The sequence below is a fragment of the Schistocerca serialis genome, chromosome 2, assembly GCF_023864345.2.
Source record: "Schistocerca serialis cubense isolate TAMUIC-IGC-003099 chromosome 2, iqSchSeri2.2, whole genome shotgun sequence".
Lineage (NCBI taxonomy): Eukaryota > Metazoa > Arthropoda > Insecta > Orthoptera > Acrididae > Schistocerca > Schistocerca serialis.
Genome location: NC_064639.1, coordinates 597,331,771 through 597,353,660, shown reverse-complemented (window position 1 = coordinate 597,353,660; position 21,890 = coordinate 597,331,771). Strand labels below are relative to the sequence as shown.

Here is a 21,890-nt window from a genome sequence, read left to right as displayed (position 1 = left end):
CTTCCTGCGCACTGGGTCCCGGGTTCGATTCCCGGCGGGGTCAGGTTTTCTCTACCTCGTGATGACTGGGTGTTGTGTGTCCATCATCATTTCATTATCATTGACTCGCAAGTCGCCGAAGTGGCGTCAACTAAAAAAAAAAGGGACTTGCAAAACGGCGGCCGAACTTCCCCGTATGGGGCCTCACGGCCAACAATGCCGTACGATCATTTCATTTCATTGTATAAGCACCGAAACTTGGTAGATATGGTAATGTGTTAATGTGGTACCGACCCCGCCGGAAAAAAATTAAAGGTGCGTCCACGCGACGCCTTTTGTGTGTAACTTTGCGCGAGTGCATAAATTTGCAGCAGCGCAACTACGCATGCGCATTTGTAATTTCCTGGAAATGGAGGTCGTGCGTAAAAAGCATTGCTACTTAACTTTCGGTGGGAATCTTTGCGCTCTTTAGCAGACGACATGTAGCTGGGGCCTATATGTGTTAAATTGAATGGTGTGTTGAGGTTATGCTGTGAAGCGATTTATGTGCAATAACGTTTGTTGACTCCAAAGGACACAAGCTGACGATTACACAAAGTAAAAAGTCTATGGAACGCCGATTCTGAAGATTATATGAAAGACAACTCGAAATGTCCTAGATAAGAAGTTTACTACCATATTTCTCAAAGGAATATGATATCGTAAATTTCGAAGTAGGAAAACTGAGAAGAACAAGTCACAAATTTATGAAAAGTGTATATGAAATCTGTAGACGAATATTCATGCTATGGCGACTTAAAAGCACAACTACTGAGGAGCCTAACATCTCAACAAAAGAAGTGATGAGCTTTGTGTAGCTCCTCAACAAACAACTAAAAACAGAAATGAAGTATACTGATGGTGCAAAAAATACAAAACTGAAAAACACGACCTCCATTCTCGTGGATTTTGGCGTTTAAGAAATTTCCAAATTTCTCGAGTCCGAGACGATTAAGAACGTCTCTCGAGTATTTCTCAAATTTAGGAATAATCACTGAACTGTTTTGTTTTGAAATGAGGAAAAATAGTTCATAAATGTATTTAAGTAGCCAATTTCTAGCTAACGAAATATTTTTGCCAGCCTTATCGCTGCAGTTTCCCAAGCAGGATATCTTTAAAATCTGACCTCCTCCTGAAACTTGCAGACAAAACGTCGTCATCGTTTTCTATTTCTAATATCTCTGTTACTTACATGGGCTTACTTCTTAAACTCCAGTCACTTCTGCGTTTTTTACTGTCGCCTTTTCATCACAATAAATTCAACACACGCTCCCAAGCAAAGGAGGGGATTCACAGCAGACAGTTTGTGCAATGAGACAACGTGTGGACACTTGAACGCCCATGCGTACACGCTTTCTTTCCACAGACATTTGTACATGCCCTTTTATTTCCGTGCGTCTGCGATTGCGCATGACGAAAGTCATCGTCTGGACATACCTTAATTCCAGTTTTGGCCACCATGCATATCTGGCGCTGTACAACGTCTCGTCGTCGTCTCTGGTGTTCATATTGAACAAATTGTGTAAACCGGTGGTTTATAATAAAATCAAAATTCTGTCTCACTCACTTAATTGACCTTTTCTGCTCAATCCTAATCGATTACACACGAAAATCGCCAGCGGTCTGCTCGCTATGGGCTCATATGTCCCTCGAAAACAAAATCGCGCAGAATGGGTGAAGAAATGAATTATCGAAAGGCGATATTTCTATCATATGGGCCTGAATCAGAAGCGTGGGCACTCCTCAGAGAATCGTGAAGGGTCGATATGCTACGAAGAGGGCGATTTTGATCCTTTTTTAAGTACAGTAACTGGTAACATCTGCGATACAATGGACAAAAGACAGTTATGAAGTACAAGCAACTTTTCATTGTCACTCACCATAGTATTGGTCTATAGATACAATTTAACCCTCAATCTCTCTCCCCCCCCCCCCCCCCCCTTCCTCACCGCCTTTCCGCTTTTTTCAAGGCCAACACCTTTCTAAGCTCTTTTCTGTAACTATCTCGAATTTTGCAGTTTAGTTTTTATTTAAATTTGATGTACAGCTAAAATACTGTCTAGAAGTATTTCAGCCGTCTCCTCGTACGCCCTATATTTCCCATTCTTGTCTGTATAACGTCCACGGATTGATGCCCATAAACAAGGTCTTTCGCGGTACAACTATATAAATTTTTCGATGCAGTCATAGATCTCCTCCTTCGCCGTACTTGAAGCAAACGAAACTTGCTGCCTTGTGAAAACCACAGAAAACTCCGGACTTTCTTAACATGGCCGGTAGCAGAATTCTGCTAGTGTGCCCCACCTGGGAGTGCGCCCAGCTGAGAACGCGGTATTTCCTGTTCGGAGAACTTAAGATCGTGTCTCCACTAACGCACAGGCGGCACCTGCTGGTTATGCAGAATCCGTTGCTAAAATCCGATTATGTAGCTTCAGTTATTGGTATTTCGCAGACCTTCCAGAACCGCGCTCTATAGATGAAATCTGTACATTGTAAGTTGCTGAAAAATGCAATAAATTAAAATAGGATTTTGTCGGAAAGCAAACGTTGCATTAAATACGGGCTTGGCGGTCCTGAAGTGCTTAGTGCGTGTCTGGAAATCCAATTGTCGCGGGATCGAATCTCGGTCGGAACAGTGAATATTGAATTCTGCCTTTAACCAAACTTTCGCCTCTCAGTGGTGTGAATATTAGCAAGGAATGACACGTGGTTCGTATTTCACGTTAAACTGTACGTTCGCTTTCCCCAGTAGGATTACTGGGGTCGGTAAGGGGCAATCAAGTCACCAAAGTGGCATCAAATTGAAAGACTTGCGCCAGGTCGTTAAGCCACACGGGATGATCATCATCATCATCAAGGTATAATTTTATGGGCATATTGTGGATTCATGTGTCACGGTCATCGGCGATAAGACGGCACTCACGAGGCTTGTCTGTATCCCTTCTACTTTTCTCTCTAGACATTAGTCGAATTTAGAAGTGAACAGTGATTGGAACATTCATTCTAGGATACAACCAAGCTCCACCGACGAGTGCAGATTCCTGTTAAACAACTGCAGCCATTTGAACGGGGTCACACTTTGGGCTTTGGGAAAGCCGGATGGACGCATCAACGGATTGCTGCATATGTTGGGCACACTGTATCGGTGGTGTGTCTCCGCTTTCAACAGTGGTTGCGGAACATTTCCACACGTGCACAGAAGCACGTTAAGGTGTGCGCATTTCTAGAGCAGCGTTAGCCGACTATACATCATCCAGGCAAGAAATTCGGGAATATGTTGTACCTGCTGTGTCACCGAGGACCATCGGGAACCGTCTGCTTGCAGCAGGAGAAAGATCATATGCGCTTCTGGCGAGGCAGCCACCGACACCTCGGCACCGCCAAACACGGCTATGGTCTTGTGAAAGAGTCGTCTGGAGTGTAGAGTGGCGATCTGTCGTCTTCAGTGATGAAAGCACGTTCTCTCTGTATGCGAGTGATGGACGTACACGTGTACAGAATGGAATTGGTGGCTGCCCAATTCCCTAGTACACGCACCCACGACATATGTCCCACCCTAGGCTTCAGGGTGTAGGGGCCCATTAGTTACAACGGGCGGTCACACTTGGTGTTTCCTCAGGGTAAACCAACCAGTGGCCGCTACACGGTACAGGCAGTTATACCCTTGCTACTGCCATTTTTTCGACAGTAACATGATGTGCTTCTTTAGCAGGAAAATGCGCGTCCACATACGGCTGCTGCTACGCAACGTGTTTTTCGTGGTGTAGAATAACTGCCCTGGCTGGTAAGAGTGCCAGACCTCCCGCCAGCTGAACACTTTGTTTTTACATGGTGAAGTGGGAACTCACAAGTGCTCCACAGCCTGCAAGGTCCATTGCCCAGTTGCAAGAAAGGGTGCAAGATGCGCAGGACAATCTTGATAGCAGAATATGATCGTTTGCATATGAGAATACACCTGCATTGTTCCCAGAGGGGCGAAATGTCTATTGATGCGATTGCTTGGGCGCCCTTTACTGTAACATGTGTGTTTCATTCGACCTGAATTTGTTGCCATATACTCCTACAGTGATGAATTACCTGTCACATCACTTGTTGATAAAATATTCTTGTCCTTGTGGTGATGCACTTTTTCAGCAGTGTATTATTTTTTACAATTATTATTTACCATTTTCCACCGCTTTGTTTTACAATAATGTGCCTCTGTTACGAAAACAACCAAAGGCTCAGTTCCAGGGAATCACATTTTCAATGGTTTTCACTGATATCGAGTAGTAGACCTATAAGTCATCCGTTTCCGAAATTGTCTCATTGAAATTTTGTAAATCGGCGCTGTAATATCGTAGCGGGTACTATCGCAGCTGCTGTGTCTTCCCAGAAGCGCAAGTGAGACGTAGAGCGGCTTACGTGGCACCCAGCCGCGCGTGGGCACAGCGGCAAGCTGATGGATGAGGCCGTGGCCGATGCACACGGGGCAAACAGGAGGCTGAAAGCTGCCACCGGAAATTGGCGCCTCCTTGTCAATATATACAGTCCTCCTAAGCGTAGTACTCCAATTACCCGCATTACTGCTCATAACACTTACTGAACGGTTGCGGCAATCTCTCACGTCGAAGTCCAATCAATGACCCTTCTTCTAGGAGCCGTATACCCCTTCCCGTTTCGTTAGAGCCTAATAAACTGCTATTGATAATGTGACGGTGGAGTCTTTTTATCCTGACGAAACAAACAGAATACACTACACAGAACGGAGACATCGTCACCTGAATAGGACTTCGTAAGTCAGTGCAGAGAGTATACTGTTGATGGGGGGCAATACGCCATTTTAATGGTGGTGGTGGTGGTGGTGGTGGTGGCGGCGGCGGCGGCGGCGGCGGTAGACGCAGCTGTATTCACATGGCCGGCCGGAGTGGCCGAGAGGTTCTAGGCGCTACAGTCTGGAACCGCGCGACCGCCATGGTCGCAGGTTCGAATCCTGCCTCGGACATGGATGAGTGTGATGTCCTTAGGTTAGTTAGATTTAAGTAGTTTTAAGTTCTAGGGGACTGATGGCCTCAGAAGTCCCATAGTGCTCAGAGCCATTTGTATTCACATACGTATCGTTAAAAACATCGCTTTAGACGTACTTAATCGGCACTGCTCAGCTTAATGGTCTGTCCAATTCGTTACAAAGCCTAAGTTATTTGTTGCTTTGGTTACTGGCCGCCATGATGCCTGATAAGCAGTTACCAAAAGTGTTCATATGTGTGAATTCCTAAGGGACAAAACTGCTGAGGTCATCGGCCCCCAGACTTACACACTACTTAAACTAACTTATGCTATAACTTTTGCTAAGAACAACACATAACACACCCATGCCCGAGGGAGGACTCGAACCTTTGGCGGGCGTGGCAGCGCAATCCGTGACATGTCGCCATAGACCGCGCGGCCACTCCGCGCGGCTAAGCAGTTACCGCTGAACAGTGAGTATACAGGTGTGCGCGCTTGAAGGAATAACGCGGCCAATGATGCAGGAAGAGAGACACGACCGCCATACCGAGACCTGTAATGTATACAGGCCGCACCTGCAGCGCTCTGCGGGCGCCTTCCACCCTCGGCAACTCCTGCTGTCAGTTTCCACAGTTATATTTTCTGCAGTCGGGCTGTAGATGTCTTCCTTCAAAGCCATCAGTCAATGCTTGTACGAGTGAGGCAGCGAACACGTGCCAACCCACACATGTTCATAAAGAGTAAATACACTTCCTGAGAAAAGAAGTGCCAAAAGAGTACAAGGAAACGAAATGAAACTTCCCGGGTTGACTACTGACTACAAAATCCAGTTACATTTACAAAGAACGTAGCAGTATGAGCCCACTTATCAGTATAACGCTACATACCTCTATCCTGGATGCATGCACTGATTCGACTGGGAAGGGTGTCTTAAAGTTTTACCCTCTCCAGAGACAAGCTGGCCCACAACTATTATAACTTGGCCTTGATATCCTAGATACTGACAATGGACAGCGTTGAGTACAGCCTGGTATTCGACACGTTCTATCTTGCTGGCCACAGGAGTACCTCAACATCACGCAGACGGTTCATAGACACACATCCCACACGTGGACCTCTTGAAAGATGGCATCATGATACTGTCGCACAACAGGTTACACATGAGGATGCGGGATGTCCGAGACGTACCGTTGTGCCGCCGGAATTCCTTCAATCACTACCAGTCGTTACCTGAAGTCACATCCAATGGCTCCCCACACAATGATGCCAGGAGTAACACCGCTGTGACCCACCAAAACCTCTTCTCAGGTCGCCGCCATAATTGCCGACGAAGATCATCCGCGAACTGCAAAGCCGCGAATCACCGCTGATCACAATGCTTCCCGGCCACGCCACTAATCCTAACACAGCCGTTTGTACTGTGATATTCCCTAGTCCGGCAGTCGTCACCCTCCTATCGATAGCGTGGGATGACACATTATCGTAGACAGTCTATTACTTGTTCTCGGATGGCAGGCGCAGATATGGAGGGGTTACGATGTGCTTGGTGCTCAATACGGCGATCCTACCTTGTAGCGGTCACATGTGGTCGACCGGAACCTTAGTACTCAGCATCTCCATGTTTCTCACGGTGATCACTAAACTCTCTCACTGTTCAAGCACGTTTTATACCGTACTACGGTTGATAACACACAAAACGCAGAATGATAATGTACTCAGGTCACCGTTCAACCTGTCTCAGAGAACTGCAACTCTAATCATTTACATATCGCGCCGATAGTGTGTCCGTGTACGAAGTTACACTGACACCCGACCAGGTCTCATGGGTGCTTCATTTTTTTTCCAGGCTTAGTTTATAGAGGTGTATTTTTCGTTCGTGTGCTTCCTGTCACACTAAGTGCTCAAAAATTTAACCTTGAGCATTAGTACATGCTGTCAAGAGATTCCATACAGGTGATACAGCACCCTGAATTTTATCTCGACTGCAGCACAGGCCCACGTTTGACAGTTTTTTTTTAACCAATGGCAGATTTAATAATGAATAACACAAACTAGCTACCAAAAGTCACGGCTACACCTAATACAAAATAAATTTCCTTTATCAGAAACGAATTACAGTGCTTCCATCACACACGTCTGATTGTAATAAGAAGATCTAGTATAGTCTCCAGTTTGTTGGTACCCTCTCAAAAAAAAAAAAAAAAAAAAAAAAAAAAAAAAAAAAAAAAAAAAAAAAATCCAATATAAATATTAGTTTTGTATACAAAATAAAACATGGCTCCAGTTGCTAAACAAAGCTAAATTAAGTCTACAGTAGCAGGCCATTTGCCTGAAACTAGACACGCGGTTATGTACACTGAAAACGGTTGAAGCTCGTGCACGAAAGAAACAACCAACCTAACACATTTACAAACTTTCATGCACAAAATTATGCAACCATACCATCTACATAAGGAGAAAACAGAAAGCGAACAAACCGGAATTCTTAATGCTTTCAAGAAACTGGCTTAAATGATCCCACAAGTTGTAAGCTGCTCTTTGATCGTATAATTTCCCGTAGTACTATAGTAAGAAAACAACAGTTTTGGACCAAACGAAAAGGTGTTAGCTGGCCGCTATGACCGAGCGGTTCTAGGCGCTTCAGTCCGGAACCGCGCTGCTGCCCCGGGCGTCGATGTGTGTGATGTCCTTAGGTTAGTTAGGTTTAAGTAGTTTTAAGTCTAGGGGACTGATGACCTCAGATGTTAAGTCCGGGTACCTAGAGCCATTTGAACCACTTTTTGAAAGGATGTTGTTCCTGCCGTGTGCACACAGCAGACGAGAATATAAAAACAGCTGCACATGTTAACATAACGGGCATCTGACAGCCTGATATGCTCTCCGAATACAGAACTAAATAAACTCGTACTTTGATAATATTTCAAATGACAATGCTAAGGTGGTATTTATCATAATAATGTATTTTATGTGGGTGATTTATATAAATCGGAAATTATGATGCAATGCGTAAGTAGTAACTGCCTTTATGATGTTACACTATTTCTGATCGAGTTTATTGCCTTTTTTTGGGGGTAACTTCTACCATTTCTTGTAAGCAGCCATCGTGCAAGACATCCCTCAACTAATGTGGTCCAGAAGTTTAGTTAACTTGCGGTTGGGGATGAAGATTTGTGCCTACTGCCAATGCATCAAGCAATGCTTCTGTACGCTTACTGTGGTAGCTATGTAACTAGCTGAACAAGACTTATATTCAACACACAACGAAGTAGTCAACGTATTACACCAATAGGCCGTGACGACTACAAAACAAAGAAACGCTGAATCGTTCTACCTTAAATACAAACCATCCTCTAGCTGCAAAAAATTATATTTTGAAAACTGTTGACTGTACAGTTCTAACTCCCAGCTCAGTCAACACAACCGACCGGAAACGTTCTCTTCATTGACATAGCTGGCTCAGATAACGAAAACATGCAAAACTCTCAATACTACGGGAAAAACAGGAAATGTACTAACTTGGCATTTCAAACAATTTTGTAAAAGAAAACATTGTGCGTAGTAGGCTGTATCGTTATCCTTTATTTGCTGTGGAACTGGCCAATTTCGACTCTGTCATTTTCCAGCACTTATTCATAAGTAGTATTGCAGTCTGAGAACGAAATCTTCGTACTAGAAGCACATAACCATTTCAGCTCTTGTGGAAACCACAAGACATTCTGACTTCTAGGACGTTTCCGATCTCAGACTGCAATAAAGATGTTATTCCACGTATGGATGAACATATGGAATGGTTTTTTTTTTTTTTTGGATCGTATGTTACAACACGAAGGGCATGTACAGTACTGCTCAGTCATAAGAGCTAGAAAACGACAGAGTCGAAGTTTGCCAGTCGCACAACAGATAAATGATAACTGTACAGCCTACTCTGTTCTTCGAGGCTGTGGACCCACATATCAACAAAATATTTTAAACAATGAAGCAGCGGAAGCTAGTGAATATTGGAGTTCTCTCAGTCTTTATAATATCAAGCACTGGAATCATCCCTATAGTTTCGTTCGGAAAAATCTGAGAATAGCATTAAAATGCTCATTCAGACGTCCATTATCCCAAGTATGTCATATCGTCAAAACTTATTTTTTTTTTTTTACAATGAACCTGCGCTGTACATATTAACGTTATTTTCTGCATTGTCTACGTAACAGTATTATTGTGCTACAAATGTCTTGCCATCTTTGTCGACAGATATCAATGCGTTTTTCGTACAAAAAGTACGTGTTTTACAATAAGTCTATAATTTCTCGGATGTATTGACTTAGTAATTAGGACAACAGTGAGGAAATATACTGAAATAAAAACAACTATGATGAGGATAACGATAAAGAAAAAGTGAGCTATCTTCCTTTGCAACAGATTCAAACAGCTGAGTTCTTAATGTATACGCCATAATAAAATATTATGAACCTAGTAACGATATCAAACACTGGGGCTATTTTTAGATCTTAGTAAAGCTTTTCTTTTCTCACCGCTTGGTACAACAGTCCTTGTGTTACTCCAGTGACGGTCTTAAACCATTTGCTTGATACGCTCTCTTCAGTCGGCAGCTATCTGAGCACTTATCATCGACTCGAGCAAAGTTCCATTTCTCACGTTTTTTTCGTAGTTTGGCTGGAGGCTCTCCGTGAACCTTGTGTGAGGTCTACATCACTCCCATCTAGGAATATTGCACGAAACCTAGACGCTGTGTTCTGCACTGAGTTAACATCTACATCAGTAGAAGTAACACCTGTCCTCTTCAGTTACTAGTAATACAGTCTGAAAGGTACTACGAAGTTCATAGAATGTACCCGGTAAATGTCTGGCAAGCAGTGACTAATTATCATACGTGACAGATTAAAACGTTATGAGACTGTTACTTACGGGAGTTGCCTCTCTGAACGCATGAAGATTAGGTGATTTTCGTGATATTTTTCAAATAAGGTACACTGAAGAGTCAAAGAAACTGGTACGCCTGCCTCATATCGTGTATTGCCCCCGCGGGAACGCAAATTTGCCGCAGCAGGACGTGGCATGGACTCGACTAATGTCTGAAGTAGTGCTGCCGGGAATTGACACCATGAATCCTGCAGGGCTGTCCACAAATCCGTAAAAGTATGAGGGCCTGGAGATCTCTTCTGAACAACATGTTGCAATCCATCGCAGATATGCTTGATAATGTTCATGTCTGGGGAGTTTGGTGGCCAGCGGAAGTGTTTAAACTCGCGACTCTGTAGTAATTCTGGTCGTGTGGGGTGTCGCATTGTCCTGCTGGAATTGTCGAAGTGTCAGAATGCACAATGGACATGAATGGACGCACGATTATCAGACAGGATGCTTACGTACGTGTCACGTGTCGGGGTCGTATCTAGACGTATCAGGGGTCCCATATCACTACAACTGCACACGCCCCAGACCATTACAGCGCCTCCACCGGCTTGAACAGTCCCCTGCTGACATCCACAATCCATGGATTCGTGAGGTTATCTCCATACAAGTACACGTCCTTTCGTTCGATACAATTTGAAACGAGACTCGTCCGACCAGGCAACATGTTTCCAGTCATCAACGGTCCCCTGTAGGTGTTGACGGACCTAGGCGAGGCGTAAAACTGTGTCGTGCAGTCATCATCGGTACACGAGTGGGCTTTCGACTCCGAAAGCCCATATCGATGATGTTTCGTGGAATGGTTCTCACGCTGACACTTGTTGATGGCCCAGCATTGAAATTTGCAGCAATTTGCGGAAGGATTGCACTTCTGTCACGTTGAACGATTCTCTTCAGTCGTCGTTGGTCCCGTTCTTGCAGGATCTTTTTCCGGCCGAAGCGATGTCTGTGATCTGATGTTTTACCGGATTCCTGATATTCACGGTACACTCGTGAAATGGTCGTGCGGGAATATACCCACTTCATCGCTACCTCGGAGATCCTGTGTCCCCATCGCTCGTGCACCGATTGTAACACCACGTTCAAACTCACTTAAATCTTGATAACCTGGCGTTGTAGCAGCAGTAGCCGATCTAACAACTGCTTCAGACACTTGTCGTATATAGGCGTTGCCGACCGCAGCGCCGTCTTGTGCCTGTTTACATATCTCTGTGTTCGAATACGCATGCCTGTACCACTTTCTTTGGTGCTTCAGTGTAAAAAGTAATGTTAAATATGATAAAATACTTTTATTCCTTATGCTTTTTTTCTTTAATAAATCACTTTTGTATCAACATCGGACGCTCCTTGTATCTGCTGCAACAGGCGGAAGGACCCCTTGCAGCCGGAACACTGATCACCGCCGGAAATTCCCGAATCCTTCCTATTGGACCTCCTGCAAAACAGTTTTGTGTAAGTCATTTTCAATCTATTTTCTATTAGTATACAAAGAATAACTGAAAAATGTTATGCCCTAAGAAAATTGTGGCGTGTTGAAAGAAATATTACGTTCTTCGCCCGCAAAGTTCAAAATCGCGACAAAAGCGTGCATTGGAAACAGACATTTGAAGATATCGCAGAACGGCTATGTACGCTGGTAGAGAATTTAATTTCGAATACCAGCATTAACTCCGATCAGAATCGTATGTACCGTTCTCAAGTTATGTTTCCCGCCAATTTGAAAAATAGTTTGAGAAAAACGCTTTTAAAATTTTGGGTTACATGTTGTGTAGTTAAGCTAAAAATACCTCTTCTCAGCGAACCCTACACCATAAAGCAATCCTTCCAGATCCAAAAGGAGGTCCTCCTCGATCTTCTTCGTAGCCACGAAGGTGTTGCTGGGCTCTTTGACAGCTCCTGTCATCCGCTGCTCTGCTCCCTCGATACGCTTTTCGTCCGCTTTTCTGCAGGAGTTGTTACAGGAAGGTCCGATCTCAAGTTCGAGCACGTTCATAAATTCCATAATTCCTGTTGGGCCGTCGTTGAAATTACATGTCAACTTTTTTTCCGCTGTGAACGCTTTTCGTAGACTTTTTCAGAAACCGCCTTGCAGCTTGATAAAGGAGTTTCTGACGAACTTGCGATGAACATTGCAATGCAATAGTCATCGCAGAGAACATTTGAAACAAAAAAGTCTATTTTTTTAAAATTTTCGTAGAGGACTGACTACCCCCTTAGATATGGCCTTGTGCGCGACGGGGCGATGCACATCATCATTTATGTAGGTAGAGCTGTTTCCTGCCGCTTATTCGGTGCTGCGCAAGCCACTGTAAATTGCACGGCAAGAAGTATGTCTTTTCATCACCAGTCGGTACTTTATAGTAACATCCAACTACGGCAAGAAAAATTACTTGTTTGTTTCAGCGCGAATACTAATTTCTCAGACCGAGCGAGGTGGCGCAGTGGTTAGACATTGGACTCGCATTCGGGAGGACGACGGTTCAATCCCGCGTCCGGCCGTCCTGATTTAGGTTTTCCGTGATTTCCCTAAATCGCTCCAGGCAAATGCCGGGATGGTTCCTTTCAAAGGGCACGGCCGACTTCCTTCCCCGTCCTTCCCTAATCCGATGAGACCGATGACCTCGCTGTCTGGTCTCCTTCCCCGAAACAACCAACCAACCAACTAATTTCTCCGTCTACTTCTCCGACGCTTGCATGAAACACATGACGAAGACAGCAGTTTCTTCCACAGTCTATTCGAAGCACTGGTCGTTGAAAAAAAAAATAATTAGTGTGTTGCCCAGTAATTCTGTTAACTGATGCACACGCCTCTTTCCTTAAATTAGGGAATAAGTCACCAAACGGTGGTAACTTAACAAATCGTGTCTAGCATGATACAGAAGTATAAATTAAGATAAAACAGACTGCAGTCGATGAACTGGGGCGCTAGGCAATACTAATCCACATTACGTAAACAGAGCCATAAGCATATTCAAAAAATTTCATAAATCATGGACATAAGAGTTCTGTTTATTTTGTTATAAGGTACTACATACAATGTGGTACTCTTGTGGCCCGAAACATAACATTTTTAACTATTACACGTAGTGAATTCAGCGCAGATATGTCAACCAGTTTGTTATGCTGTGTAGGAATAGGGTTACGATATTTGTGTGTTAAGGTCGTAGTCCGCGATGTCTACAAGGACGGCTACGCTTCTCGACATTAATTTCGTGGAAATCTTCGTGAACAACGTGCTTCTGGAAAACTGAATAGGATTTGAGGCAAGAAATTTGAACAATGTAGCTTCTAGAAAGTTAACAGGATATCCATCCATTACTATATTTCTTTATGTTAGGTTTTAAGTCTGCTCCTTATGGAATCCAAAATTACTACTATGATGAACGAAATCATACTAAACAATACAGCAATTTAGCAGCTATACAATGGGAAGCCACAATAATCCCTATAGCATGCACTTAGTGATGTGCATCACAAATCTGACAATCGTTTATGGTTAATGGGTTCTAGATAAATACCTAATGAATTGCCCCATAGCTCTTGGTTCCATTAAAATTAGTAGTATTTAAAAAGTACTACAATATGTGATCAAAAGTATCCGGACACCATCGGCAATGCTGGAATTCAGTATGATATTGGCTCACCCTTAATCTTGATGACAGCTTCCACTCTCGCAGGCATACGTTCAATCAGGTGCTGGAAGGTTTCTTGGGGAATGGCAGCCCATTCTTCACGGAGTGCTGCACCGAGAAGAGGTATCGATGTCAGTCGGCGAGGCCTGGCACAAAGTCGGGCGTTCCAAAACATCCCAAATGTGTTCTATAGGATTCAGATCAGGGCTCTGTGCAGGCCAATCCATTAGAGGGATGTTATTGTAGTATAACCACTCCGCCACAGGCCGTGCACTATGAACAGTTGCTCGATCATGCTGAAAGAGGCAATCGTCATCCCCAAATTGCTCTTCAACAGTGGGAAGCAAGAAGATGCTTAAAACATCAATATATGCCTGCGCTGTGATTGTGCCACGCAAAACAACAAGGGGTGCAAGCCCCCTCCGTGAAAAACACGACCACACCATAACACCACCGCCTCCGAATTTTACTGTTGGCTCTACACACGCTGGCAGATGACGTTCACCGGGCATTCGCCATATCCACTCCCTGATATCGGATCGCCACGATGTGTACCGTGATTCGTTTGATGTTTACGTTTGGTTTGTGGGGCGCTCAACTGCACGGTTATCAGCGCCCGTACAAATTCCCAACCTCTGCTCAGCGCAATCTCACCACATTCATGAACGATGATGAAATGATGAGGACAACACGAACACCCAGTCATCTCGAGGCAGGTGAAAATCCATATCACATCGGAAACAGTGGACCTAGGAATGTTCAGTAGTGTGGAAATCTCGCGTACAGACGTATGACGCAAGTGACACCCAATCACCTGACCACTTTCGAAGTACGCGAGTTCCGCGGAGCGCCCCATTCTGCTTTCTCACAATGTCTAATGACTACTGAGGTCGCTGATATAGAGTACCTGGCAGTAGGTGGCAGCACAATGCACCAAATATGAAAAACGTATGTTTTAGGTGGTGTCCGGATACTTTTAATCACATAGTGTACATGTACCACACTGCCCTGATAGGACACATAGTTACATGGTATAATACAGCATACCACATAATTACATTTTTGTTGTTGCTTACCTCTGATGGATGCAATATCACATGGATTTGGCTGATAATACACGTCTACGACCATATTATAGCTCGCGTATTCTCTCTCAAAACCACCTGCTTTCGTAGCGGTTTCACAAGGCTTTCTCTTTTTCCCTGTCTGAACAAGTCGCAATGTTTCCTCTGCAAGACGTCATCTTGCTGTGGCCTTTCATACTAAAGCACAAAACTGGCGTGCTGTGTCTTGGTGTAATAAATGACAAAAGTGTCTTCTGCAACCTTTTGGTTTTTTAAAATACAAATACTAGTTCACCAACGGCTTGCAATCCTCCAGAAGACAAGAAAAGTGAACAAATTTCAGTATTATTCAGTGTGTGGACGTCTGTTTATAATTTTAATCATGGCTGTCAGCTGTGATGCATGTTGTAAGAATAGATATAATCAATTGGCAGCTTTTTATAAATCAACTCCCTGACTAGTTTCGGCAAATTTGCCAGCCTCAGAAGGTCATACAATTAAGCTTACATCAGAAAGCAGTCGTGAAACAAACTCTGGGCGACAGAGTCCTTCGTCAAAATTTTTACACAGGACTGTCAAGTAGCTAAAAAGTAACGTAAAAAATGAGAAGATCTGGCGACCAAAAAGCTTCAATTTAAGTTAGTACTGAAGATATATATTTGTAATTGATAAACTGAAATTGATAAACTGGTTGCGTCTGCAGCTCGTTTAGCGACCTGTAGTGGTGGTAATTATGCACCAGCAACATTCACGCGACGAGAGCCGTATGGTTGAATGTTGTCATCTTACAGGACATACTATCACCTAGATAGCTGATTTTTATTATTATTTGTTGTTGTCGTTGCTGCTGCTGCTGCAGTCTTCTTCCATTCGAAAACTGGTTTGACGTAGTTTCATCATCTATGTGTAACAACTGCAAAGTATATCCATCTGAAGCTGGTTATTACATATAGGCCTTTGTGTACCTCAACAACTGGCAACCCCCTCCTCGAACACAATTTTCTCCTTAACAAAATGAACTATCTGATTACTTCTTATTCTAGTCACGTTGTGCCATAAAGTTAGTTTGTCTGTAGTTTCATGCACTAATTGATTAGTATACCATTCTACCCATCAGCAATCCTTTACATACAGCTAAAGAGACACAGCACAGTCACACACGCATCCCTTTCACGGATGTTTTGTCTTGCAATGAGATTCGTTTCTCTAAACACACCTTCTGTGTCCTCGCAAGCTAAACCGAGAGCCATCTGTGAAAGGAACGATCTTCTTAAGATGCAGCACATAGGCGTGTCCACTCCATAACTTCTCTTTGATCCGGGTACGGTGGTCGTATGGTTCTAGGCGCCACAGTCTGGAACCGCGCCACCGCTACGGTCGCAGGTTCGAATCCTGCCTCGGGCATGGCTGAGTGTGATGTCGTTAGGTTAGTTAGGTTTAAGTAGTTCTAAGTTCTAGGGAACTGATGACCTCAGAATTTAAGTCCCATAGTGCTGAGAACCATTTGAACCATTTTTTGAACCTCTCTCTGAGGCCATCAAATTATATGACATCATCTGCAGTTTCCTGTAACACATCTTACAAATACATGTGTGTTTCTGCAGCATGATAATTGACTATATCAACAATTTTTTGAGATTTTTCAGCCTAATACAAAAATAAGTGACAGTAATAAATACATAACATAAATAAACATACTAAAATGTCCTAAAACAGAGCCTGGGAATAAGCCTCCACCGGTTCTACAATTAACTCTAAACGAAAACTCTTCTGCCGCCCGGTTTTGGGATGTCCTAAGAAAAACTCTAATCACAATCTTTGTACTACCTATTCAGGATTTCTATTTTGTCCATAATACCCAATGGTTTTGTTGGCTCGCTTGAATTCTAACCATCGTATCCCAAGTGAGTTGTCACTTGTTCAATAATTTGATAAAAGTGTGAAATAATATTATTACAACATATTACTTATTACCTACCTACCAACTAAGTCTGCAAGTAGAAATGGCACGTAGGTAGCAGTTGCAGTTGCGCACACCAATACACGAAATAAGTGGAGAAATGAACCAAATTAAACATGTGTTTTCAATATATTTATTTGTCAATAATTTAAGACGAAAGCATCGACGCACAAAACTGCAATGAGTGACAGGCACTTAGTAAATCGTCTCGTACACTTTACACCTTCATGAAATCATCTTTGCGTAGTAACTAATGACTTTACATTTCTGGGGGTTGCAGCCAAGGCAGACTTCAGGATGTGGACGCGATTCCAAAAACAGTACGCCCTTTGCCGGCCTATCAAACTTCTGGATAACCGAACTGTAGTTTGAAACTGACACAGTTTATGAACAGGACAAACAATTAGCCAACTGGCTACCTCTGTCTATGTATGAGCAGCTTCTAGTTAAAGATTCTCTATCGCTGTAAGTGATGCCTCGACGCCCTTGTGGCTATCTTAATCGTTGTCTCAGCAGTAACTGTCGTCCTGTCAGACACGCAGTTTACTGCTACTTACTGTCTTCCTACTGTCAGACACACAGTTTACTGCTACTACTAGCTGTTGCAAGCGGATTTAACACCACTTCTGTGCAGAGCTAGTGTAACAAACATATGCATATTACATGTCAACTGTCTTGTTTTCGCAGATTATAGTTTGTGAGAGTATACACTAATTTTTAGACCTCTGTATATCTGCTGAAGGATTTAACATTCCAACAACGCTTGTTTAGGGTACGTTCACCACCTCATTTTTGCTACTAGGAATTACGTATGGGTTTTGTCCAATAGTTCTGCGAGCTGATCATAAATTTTTAACGATATTATACACGACAGTACATCTTGATGATAACGTTTTCCTGAGGACGGTATCTGTTTATGTTGTTGTCGTCGTCGTTTTCCCCTTGCCCATCATCAGGCTAGGTTAGGACATTTATGGTTACTTCTCCCCGTCCCCCAGTTTTCCAACCATTCTTCTTCTACAGCTGTTTTGTTCCAGTCCAAATTCATTCTTAAACTGTTTGTATGAGTTCACAATTTGCAAGATATAATGTGGAAACAGAGACCAAATTTTCATAAGAATGGTGATATATTACAAGATCCAACAAGCAGACGTTATGAATTTTGCCCATCTGTTCTTTTACCGCTTTTATTGAATGGAGAGACATGCAGGGTCGACGGTCCCCATTTGAACACAATTTATTTGCGAACTTTTATGGTGGCCAAATTGCGTTTACGTAGATCGATACTGGGGGAATGCACTTTTAAAAGCGGAATTAAATACATAGGTTTCCCTATCTTAGGTTTCTATACATTCCTTTTGGAACGTGGTAAGCAAATATGTCCTACTTTCTCAATTTATTAAGACAAGCCGGATGTTTGTCGTCGTTTATCACTTTGTTGGCGACAGTCGTCCAGGACGCGATCAATCTTATCTTTAAACTCGGATCAATCTCTTCTGTACCTGTCTAATTATATACAAATATTTTCGTTTCCTCCTCTTCTTATTCTTCGCAAATATTTTGCGACCCTTTTTCTACTTACTCATTTCAATAAGATTTTTTGCTTTTGGTAACAGTCAACAGTATAAAGCATCGTAGTCGAATGTCAGTGTGTGCCTTTGTTAACAGCAATTAACTGCTGAAGAGAGAGAGAAAAAAAATCTTGTTTTCTGTGAACAGTCGGTCGACATGTTAGACTGTTTTTGGTTGATACGTTCATTATCATTTCACAAGGCAGTCCTTACTGTCAGCAGTGATTGCGCAGTTGGTCCAATTGATACTCGGCACGGTGAAGCGACATTTCGCTGCTATTACGTAATACGAATATTTATGTGATACTGGCCGTAATTTGTTTCTGAATGAGCCCCTAAGTTAGTAATTAATTTTCCACTGCCCAGTAAAAAGTATCGAACTACCAACCTTTGTCTAGTAGGATCTATTCTCTGTTATTAAGTTCGCAATCAAATTCCGTTTCGACGTTGCTAAATGTAATATTACTGTTTGTAGAAATAAACACTCCGTCCCATGGGGAGTCCAAACTGAAGTTACATCTTCTACCTCTAATTTTAGGCGTATGTTCCACTACCCTTGGTACAGTTGACTACTAGCACTTAACGATTCCCATTTCTCGCAGTCAATTTACGAAACGGATTTGTGAGGGATCGGAATCTAAGGATTTATCCTAACGTTCGAAATATTTTTAATACAAGTTCAAGGACTTCTGTGACGCCAACCCTGGAATTTTTGAATTCGCAAGAAAATCCCGAAACCAACATAGCCACCACTGAGTTCCGTACAGATACCAAATCCTGTGGAGCGTCTACATAAATCTACGTGGGAGTGTGCTCAGTCTGTCGATGAAGAAGACGCATTTTTGCAAGCGGTGCCCATCAGTAGTTTCAATTGCGCTGTAAATGACCCGGATAAGTGGCTGCTGAATGATCTTACGGCCAAAGCAAACTCGATAAGACGTTATTTTTGAACGGGATGTAAGTTGCTGAGGTACTATCGCCGAGGACAGGCGACTAGCGGGGCGAGATAAAGTGTTTCGTAACTGCAGACCGCTTCAGAAGCGTTAAACGGGCACAGTGGGTTTAGGATTAGCGGTACTGCCGGTGCCCGGAGGTGCTGCTGTTCATCTTTTAGGAACAAGTATACCTGCTTCTGGTATTTACAACCACAAATTTTTCATTTATTTCGGCCTCTAGTCACACAAATATTACCGGTTTCTGTTTATTAGCAGGTCATCATCAAACAGTCTGTTTAAGAAGGAAGAAAAAGGGGGTAATAAACTACTAACAAACTAAACGCCTATCACCATACATTCTGAACACAACTGCACGAACCTGAACATGTTGCACAGCAACTCATCAACTGAACAGGCCCAAAGAGGCAGCCATAATTTAAACGTACCTGAGACCGAATTTTTGGAACTGAAGGATACAGTTAACAACGTAATAGTTGCAAACTCTTGAACTGCAAATATGAGATTAAAAATAGTCACACTGTAATTCTGACAAAGAGTTCTTAAAAGTGAAAAAAATTAATATATTGCGTAAATTCTAGCTTAGAAATGCTAGACGTGCACAAGGATGAGGACCGACGACGGCCGCTAGCAGAAACGACCCACGAATAACAAGCGAGTAAATGGCGGTCGCAAGTGTATACCAAACAGCCAAAATGCATCAACTGTTAAATCACACTACTATTCGACCATGGCCCAAAGAAACAGGGATGTGCCACTCAAGCTGACGAACTGCTGGTATACGCTTGACGCCACTCGCAAGATAATTGCGTACCGTCGCTCGCGCAAAAATAACGACGTAGAAACTCCTCTAAGTCCCATTTTTTCGCCATATGTACACAGTGCGAATGTTGCAAAAATTAAAATTACAGAAGTATTCTGAGTTTTACGTCAAACTACGATTTAGGTATCTTAATCTATTGGTGCAATCGTGCATTTTTTTCTACAGGTCGTAAACTACGAAATTCTATTTGTGTAAAAATTTCAAGCTCTTCGAACATATTTACGTGGGTTACTTTAGAAACATAACGATGAAGTAAGACGCATAGATCAACATCTCGATAAGTATGTCCACTTTTCTTTTTAAAAGAATAGAAACATATTGCAACCTACCTTACAAAGTTCTCTAAATGGACACCGAAACATCCGCCCGTATGGCGCGAATAAAATTTCAGGTAGATGCCATACTATCTTACACATACCTGACAGTATTTGTAATAAACTACTCTTTCTCTATGACACATTTTGCGTCGAAGTCAGCACAGAAAAGTACTCTCGTTGTATCCTTTCGGAAAGAACGAGGAATATGTTCAGACCTTTTTTTAATATCGTGTTCTTTATCTGCACAGATCGTCCACTTATTAATTTTATATATGTTAATGAGATCTTTCGCTTTGTAACTGTTAGCTAAAAAACTTGTTTTAATGTATCAGGTTCGTGATGAGGTCACTGTATGAAGGCAGTTCGGCTTATCTCTCTAACGAAAAATAAATAAGAAAGGCTATTCGTCAAAAGTCAAGTGCGAGGTCATCCTGTCAACTGTTGCAGAGCATTTTGCTGCAGCTTCAAGTATAGCTGCCAGTGGCAGAACGATTGGTCGTGAGGTGACTTGACACATCATTGACGTGCTGTTTCAGCGACCAAGTAACAGCAACAATGCTTTCGACGAAGTTGTTACTGCCTGTGAAGCAAGGGTGATTGAGTTGTGGTACATTCGGATGGACACTCAAGAGGGGCGTGTCTACTGACCAGATGCCCTTCAAACGGTACTTTAAGAAAAACATCGTAGCATCAGTGAAAACATGTAGAGGTAATACGACAGTCTTTTTCTTTACTAGCGATCGAAAACTTAAAACAACTCGCTTCCCAAGCGATAACGAGAACGACTGTGTAACTACATTTTTCCTGTAAGAAATAGGTATTCAGTCCGAAACAGCTCTGTACTAGGCATGCTTCTATTGGAGAGGGTATGTCTTCACCTTCCTCTAATATTTGAACTGACTTATACAACCATGTATAGTGGCAGGGATCTACAGTTTACCCCGAAGTCCAGAACCATGGTGAAACCCTGAATTTTTCACATATACAAAATTATTGCAAGAAGCGAAAAGATGCGGTGACACAAAAAAGTTTTGGTACCACTTAAAGCCTGAACTCAGGATCTTTGGTTTGGTAGTCTGACATTGCTGAACTAAAGAGCCATGCCGTCAAAGCAGCCATCCACAAACCACTGAATCATGGTTCAAAGAAAACCAGTAGTGAACTACTGGCAGAACATACGCAATCTCCACAGAACGTCTATAGAACGAATTGCTGCGTCGGACGCGTGCTGTATGGAGTGCGCATAAAATATGCCATCACTGTTTATCATTCCAAGCAGAGATCGAAAACATATTCAGTCTTTGGAACTTGGCAGAAGACCTTCCGCGAAGACTAAACTGTCACGATGGAAAGGATATCTAATACGATATTAATAATAAGGCTGGCGTCTATGGAACCATGAGTATTGGTGTCCACAGACTCTTGAACATGCTAGTTGTAACGGAGATGCTTAAAACGGAACCAAGGAATAATACATTCTGTGAAGAAATACCATAAAATGTAACTCATAAGAAAACCATCATCTGACTAACTGTACGTGTAATGGAAAGGAGTTTTGCGCCCAAACCGCGTTCATTGGACAAACACACGAGCGACTACAAATCTAACGCATATGAGAAAGCAATAGAACACTAATAATATTTTAT

The 21,890-nt window shown here is 42.8% G+C and overlaps 1 protein-coding gene across 4 annotated transcripts in view; it reads right to left on the bottom strand.

The window, feature by feature from the left end:
• Window positions 1-21,890, bottom strand: part of LOC126457625 (glycerol kinase 2-like) — a 262,723-nt gene that overhangs the window by 126,351 nt on the left and 114,482 nt on the right. The window contains exon 1 of one of the 4 annotated variants that reach the window (XM_050094093.1): window positions 9,528-9,546. The exons of 2 other annotated variants lie outside the window; for them this stretch is intronic. The gene's annotated coding sequence lies outside the window, so the exon portion shown is untranslated. Of the gene's footprint in view, window positions 1-6,234; window positions 6,293-9,527; window positions 9,547-21,890 lie in introns of those variants that run through there. One more of the 4 variants, XM_050094095.1, reaches the window with a different exon arrangement.